Source organism: Trifolium pratense, linkage group LG2 (assembly GCF_020283565.1).
Source record: "Trifolium pratense cultivar HEN17-A07 linkage group LG2, ARS_RC_1.1, whole genome shotgun sequence".
In the NCBI taxonomy this organism is placed as follows: Eukaryota; Viridiplantae; Streptophyta; class Magnoliopsida; order Fabales; family Fabaceae; genus Trifolium; species Trifolium pratense.
This window is the reverse complement of record NC_060060.1, coordinates 24,100,905-24,105,487: the sequence shown is the minus strand read 5'-3', so window position 1 is coordinate 24,105,487 and position 4,583 is coordinate 24,100,905. Positions and strand designations below refer to the sequence as shown.

General features: G+C 32.6%; 1 long non-coding RNA gene across 2 annotated transcripts; it reads left to right on the top strand.

The window, feature by feature from the left end:
• Nucleotides 1-1,201: 1,201 nt before the first annotated feature.
• LOC123905058 lies at nucleotides 1,202-3,352 on the top strand. 2 transcript variants are annotated; one of them, XR_006808308.1, is made up of 3 exons: nucleotides 1,202-1,731; nucleotides 1,851-1,966; nucleotides 3,096-3,352. It is a non-coding gene; the product is annotated as an uncharacterized LOC123905058 (long non-coding RNA). The 2 variants fall into 2 exon arrangements; XR_006808307.1 differs by having other exon boundaries at nucleotides 1,868-1,966; nucleotides 3,096-3,350.
• Nucleotides 3,353-4,583: the final 1,231 nt, after the last annotated feature.

Sequence of the window (4,583 nt, the reverse complement as noted above, 5' to 3'; positions counted from 1 at the left end):
ACCCAAGTGGGTTATAGTCGCATCAATTTATTGTGTAATTTGTATGTAAAGTTTTTTTAATTATGAGATAAACTGTTTTTTTTTTAAAAATAATAGAAATGATTAAAAAACATGTTAAAAACAATAGAAATTTTAAAAATTGGTTGGATGCAATAAAAATTTATATGTACATAAAAGGAAATGAAAATAATATATTTTTAAATTTGAATTACTATTAAATAGTTATTCTAAAAAAAACAATATTCCTGTTTAGTAGATATGGTCAAATATCTGGATAAAAAAATTATTGATCAAATATCCCTGAATTTAATATATATATTTACTCAAATAAATCCAAGATTTGCATAATTATGTTTATATCTATTAATTCAGTAAAAAAAATTCCTCTCACTATAAATAAAGAGATGGTTTAACACATTTCAAGAGAAATTAGGCAAAGTCTATTTATCTTGTAAAAACTATTTCTTTATAATGGAAGGTTCATTGAAAATGGTGTTGAAATTGGTGGTTCTCTTAGTTGCTATTGCGACGATCCTTGTTGGAAGTGCATATGGCACACATGATGGAACCAATATTCCACAAGCTGGAATTGCATATCCGAATTGTAGACCAGAACTTTGCCTAATTAATCCAAAATGTTGCCCACCATGTTGCACTACTTTCAATGTTACACTACCCTAAATTATGCTATTTTCCTTGTAATTGAATTTATAAGAATAAATAAGAAATTATTATTTCTCATGTGCGTTAATTTTCATATTATTTGCATGGATTTTTTGGCTGAGAAAAATTATTTTGATTTTTGATTAACTTTTTTCGATAGTCTAGTCTAAGTGGCGAAATTTAGAAAAACAGTATTTTTTATGTATTCATTGTAAGTTTTAGATTGTTAGGGTGGTCATGACCATCCTATGTCTTAAAGAGGCTTATCTTGTGAGTCTCTTGAAACAAAATTAATCTATTGACGTTACATGTGATTATTTATGTAACAACCCGACTTTAATTTCTAGAAGAAAAAATTAAAAGAGAGAATTATCGGAGTTAAACAAAGAATAATTACCAAAGTATGAAAAAGTAATCGAAGGTCATAAATATTTTTGTAGTAGTGAGTGAAGGGCAAAAATGTAAGTGCCAATTAGAAGAGACTATACATGCTCACATGGGCCGTAAAACAACTCATGTTTTATTTGTTTCAGTTACCCAAAGTCAGGACCTGTTCTTCTTCTCTCCACGCCATCACCACCAACTACCACCATTGTTCTTCTTCTCCATAAAAAAATTTTACTATTTTCAATCACCCAAAATCACATGCAAATTCTTGGCTAAACTCCTCACAACCCAAGGATTAAGGCAATTAAGGTAATAGAAAAATAAACTCTTCTTTCCTCACCAATCTCTCTGCCTCTCGTACTCTCTCATTTTCATAAACTCCAATTTCACTCTCAATTCTTAGTTGCATGTGCTGTTCATTTAATCATAAGGATATGGGTCATTGGAATTCTAAGGTAATAATTTCAGTTTCATTCCTTTTCTCTATGAACCCTAAGACCAATATATGTCCCTACCCATTGGATTGATTGTTTGTACATGATTTTATGTTTTGGAACACTCATGAGAGCTTGAGACCTGCATTGAACAAGAAAATAGGAAAGAAGAACAGAAATTGGAAACAAGCAAAAATTGGAATGAGCCTAAGGAAATTCGTGTTTGGGATATGCCTGCAGTAAAACAGTAAGTACTCTCTCCCTGTAACTCAGAATTGAGTGATTTTTGTTTCTATGGAAAGCTGACGCAATTTCCTTCGACTGAGTACCAATTTGGTAATTTTTGGATTAATAATGAAGTCTCAGTCCACGTTTGAATCTAGGGTAATGATGCTGTCAAATTCTGGGTTTTGGATTGCGAGTTTTACGCGCTCGGATGCTCGAGAGTGTACGGATCAGTTCAGTGATGCTGGATATCTCAGGTGGGTTTGTTTAAGTAGAGACATGGAAACCATAAGTCCAAAGCATAGGAATTTATAATTTCTAAGTTAGAAAAATTGATGAATTAAATTAGAAATGCATACTTTGAAATGCTTGAGTAGTTTCCTTTTCCATGCTCAAATGTGTTGTGAATACGTTTGGATAATTGTAGTTTCATGAGGTATAAGTTACGAGTCAATGGACATTGTTAAAAGTGATTCAAGAACTTAATTTTATGAAAGAAAAAAAAAACTACATTTGTGCAGTACCGATCGATTGGCATGTTGTACCAATTGATTGTCATCTTTAAAAACACATGAAAAACTAGTTTTGGACTGTACCAGTCGATTGGTCACTGTAAAATGGAGAAAATCTGTTGTTTTAAGTCTGGATGACTCCTGACTCGTACAATAATGATCCTCGATTATTAGACATGTTCACACACCATTTCAACATCAATTTTAGAACAATATAATAACAATTAGAGCTTATGACTTGTGCTGGTTTTCCCATATTTTAGACATGTTAACGCCATATTCGATTGTGGTATTGTATTGTGGTAATAACTTAGAGTTGACTGATTTTCATAACAAATAAATTGTTTTGGAGCTCTAAGTGATTAGTACAATGTATGTAAACCCTCGAACGTCTAATGTGAGTTATCATGTATAGACGCATAAGAACATAAGTTGTTTTAGTTCCCCGGGATTGGTTGTTAATTAAGAATGTTAGAATTAGTATAGTTGATCATATTGTGGTTAATCCCAAACCACAATTCAGTATAGCTTATGCTATAAGAGGATTTCTGCATATGAGTAGAAATTCGTTAAGTAATTATTGTGAGTAAGACCAACGTGACATAGCTATGTCACAACGGGTAGTGGAGAACATCCTAAGAGGAGTACATCCTTAGTGGACCTTTCGAGATATACTCACCTCAGAAGCTTCCTGTAAAACGAACAAGATAATATTTGTGTGATACACTTTTATTTATATTATGTTATTCATTAATGAATATAAGATTATTAGTGATCAACTATTTTCAGGACCCCGGTGTTAGTACACCAAGTAGAGGGTAGTAAGAAACTCACTGAGGCTTAGTTGTCTCACCCCACAATTTATTGATTACAGATAAACAGGTTGCTCAAGGCATGGAGGCTGCGAGCTAAGTGGAACTGGAGGCATCCAAAGATATTAATTAGATGTTATCTGTTTCAATTTATGTGTCATAATGGTTGTACAATATTTTATATGTATTAACCTTTTCAATCCTACCAAGTTAGGCTTGTCTGACAAATAATTACCTCGTAATTTTACCATGTTAGACAAAAGAATTCTGTAATTTTAATGTATCCCGATTCAGTTATGTATACTCCTATTGATATTCTAGATAAATTAATATGGGGTGTTATAATTTAAGTCTTTTAGTTGTATATTAGACACAATAAGCATCAATTACATGATAGATACAACTAATAAGATAAAAATGCTGCAAAAATATTTGATATGTTGAATTATGGATTTAAACCTATAATTATTACAACACATTCTTTAAATTTGCTTTGAATTGAAGCATGCAAACTATTCATCCTTGCCATTTCCATCTTCATCATCATCATCATCATCATAATAACTGAAAGGATGAGGTACTGACTTGAACGCGCGGTAGTTTCCGACATTGTTCTAGTGCTCATTCTCCAACCTGACCAATTATAATGTGTATTAATATATGCATGCCATTCATTGATCATTCATATATCCTTACAAAAATAATGTTCAAGTAATATTACGCGAATAAAAAACCATAAGAGATTTTATGTCAAATTGGAAGTTACCTAAACAAATTCCAAATCCCACGACGAATAATTTCAAGGCAAGAAATAAATGTAATGATCGCCACTCTATGTAAGGGGCTCCAATGCAGTTTAAGCACCAAATGCATCCATGAAAGTCATAGCACAACGTTCACGACCTGTTTGATTTCATTAAAAAAAGAGATTCAATGAACGAATATCGAAAATCCAATATAATGCATGTTTGCATCGACAGTGAGTTTAGCAGAATTAGTGTCACCGCAATTTTGCTAATAATAATTGGAGTTCATTGGCCTCCTTTCCTCCTCTTTAGAGTTCTCCTAACTCTCTCTCGAGTGTCACTATTGTTGAGTGATTTCTGAATGAATAATTGCGAAGGAGGAGGACTTTATTTATAATTTTTCAGCTGAGTTTTGGCTTTTTCTGTGCACCCATCATATCCATCGTAGCCACAATGGCGTTCAAATTCGTCTCATCGTGGCTACGATGGGTCATATCGTGGTACGATAAAGATTTACTCACGATTTTCTGTTTTTCTTCACCGCCTCCATCGTATCACGCTGAATCTCATCGTGGCTACGACGGTGCGTGCAGATTTTGATGTTTTTGCCCTTTTTTATGCTTTTTCAACTTTTCTTGCTTCTGGGCCAAGTAACTTCACTTTTCCAGGTATTTCCATATTTTTGGTCTTCAATTGCTATTAAAATTACCCTAAATTACTACTAAAAATATCAAATAATTGACTATCATCACCTACTAAGGATAAATTAATAACTTTAGTAGTAATTATTTTAGGGTTAATAGC